This window comes from Triticum aestivum, chromosome 3B, assembly GCF_018294505.1.
Source record: "Triticum aestivum cultivar Chinese Spring chromosome 3B, IWGSC CS RefSeq v2.1, whole genome shotgun sequence".
Classification (NCBI taxonomy): Eukaryota; Viridiplantae; Streptophyta; class Magnoliopsida; order Poales; family Poaceae; genus Triticum; species Triticum aestivum.
Window position 1 is genome coordinate 147246119 of NC_057801.1, and position 2482 is coordinate 147248600.

Here is a 2482-nt window from a genome sequence, read left to right on the forward strand (position 1 = left end):
GATGATGAACCAGTTATGGCAGAACAAGATGATGGCCAGGTCACACAACAGGAGTGTCGGTGCAACAGACCCGGGGCCTATTTCCCTAACTGTGCATAGGCACGAGATCAAGATTGAAGCATCAGAACAAGGTGAACAAGAGACCAAGAGATTCAAAGCATCAACAAGCAGATCGGAAGGATCCAAGGCCAAGCCAGAGGAGCTAGATATTATTGAGAGAGAAGCCTCCCTTGCCGGGCAGGAGAGCCCGGCAAGGGGCAAGGCCACCTCTACAAGAAGGTAACCAATGCATCATCGGCAGAGCCTACCAGGACTCGCAGAGACCAGATTACCTCACCGACTACTCCACCACGACCCACATCGTCGATCAGTGCGGTGTCAAGCTGCGGAGTGATTAAGTGGCAACCATTCGCCACATGGCAGCTACTTCCTACCAAGGAAACCCACAGATGACACCCGTCCTATGACGTGTCGAGCAAGCAGGCATGGAGCTGGCGAGATAGCCTGACAAGCCTTGCCGGGCAACCCAACGACATGACACTAAGTGGCACATTAAATGTGCATTGTCAGCCTGTAGAGTTAGGTATGATAGCACTATTTGCTATCATATTAGTGTCTAATGACTAAATTGCCACTGTGGTGACCCCTTGATCTACAAAAGGAGGTCCATGGCAACCGCTCAGAGGGTTGGAGGCAACCCCTGTGGGCAAGTGTACTACGCACCACCACCACTTTTCCACCATCAATCCACCATAGTAGGAGTAGGGTTTTATGCCTCACGGCGGCCCGAACCTGGGTAAAACTGCCCATGTGATCTCTGCCGTGCTGCCCCACATTGGTCTGCTCTTCGTGCAACGTGACTCCCTCCGGCCGAACCAGCAAGGGGCCGTCCTGGTCCCATAGGTGGCCGTGGTTTCCCGCGACATCTTTGGCGCGCCAGGTAGGTGGATCGCTTGCACGAACCTGAAGACGTAAGCAGCGCGTCATCTTCATCATCATCTGCATCTTCGACGGCGTCATCGACCATGGCGCCCAAGAAGAAACCAGCTTCTTCGGCTCATCCGTCCACCCCGAAGGCTCTGCTACCCGCGGCCTCCGACGCTGTGGGGGGCACGAAGATGCCCGAGGGCGTGAACACTGCTGGGGATGTGGTCAGAGCAGGCAGCAGCACCACCATGTCCCCCGCAGCCGACGCAAGAGCAGGGGATACCGGAGGAGAGCAACATCAGCAACGGCCGCACTCCGCTCGCCGATGGGCACAACCACAGTGATGGCGCTCGGTCTGGGGTGAACCGCCACCCTCCGACCACCCTTGCCGCAGGCGTGGCGGCTGCGCGTGCGCTTTCCCCAGGGCGGGCCGACCGATCTGATGCACCCAACAGAGTTGATGGCCCTCGAGCGCCTCCGCCTCACCATCCTGCTACCCAGGTGGTTGCACCGCAATAGCGGGGGCGCAGTGCTGCCGCCGCTGGCTCCATTAGGAGCCGAGCAACGGCGCGAGCCAACGACGACGCGATCGACTTCATCATCATCTATGCCAAGCACAACCTCAGAGGTCATGGCGCGGGCTCAGCTGCTGCTGAGGTTTCTACCAGCGGCCGAGCAAATGGACGAATGGCGTGCCAGTATCCAAAGTCTGCTCGATTTCGCCGAAGCCGAGGGCTCACGACGAGCTGCCCCGCCGCGACCTCCCCAAGCAACGGCAACGACCCATGCTGCTGCCCGTACGGAGGGAGCCGTTCCTACGGTGCAGTCCCGACCGCGGCAGCCTGCACGGGCGCGTCTGAATCAAGACCCCGATGATGTCTCGATGGCCTCCTCTGATCCTCGAGCACGTCCAGGCCAACGATGAACCCCGGAAGATAGGCGAAGAGGAGATGTGTGCGTCATTGAGAAACGCCACAGAAACCTCCTCTAAGGCGACGGGTGTGACGGCCCCGACATCGACGAGCCCACTCTCGGTGCTGGCGGGCTAAGAAGCGCAGTAAGAAGCGGAGGGATAAGGCAGTGTTGACTGTTGAAGGGTCAGGCACTCCTAGTACCGGAAAGATCACCAAGGCTGAGGTCTCCGGCAAGGAGACTGCCATGTGTGCTGATTGCCGGGAAGCTGCGGCTGCCGAGATGGCCGGGAAGGGCGATGGACCATACTGCAAGATCCACCGAACCAAAGGCCACGACCTTCAAGAGTGCTATCAGGTTGAGCAGTTGGTCAAGAGATAGAGAGCATAATATGAGAAGCATGATAAGGAAAAGGGTTAGAACGTCACTGACGGTAAGGGCCGAGGTGATGGAGAAAATTGCCCCTGCAAGCCCTTTCGTAATAAAGGAAAACCCGCCAGGGACCAGGAGAAGGAAGTCTGTGATGATGAGAGTGATAAAGGTGATGAAGAGGAAACTAGTGAGCAAGAGTTTCAGAAGGCCACGGACGCCCTGTGCATTGACGGGGGTGCATCTTTGCACACCTCCCATCGCCGACTCAAGC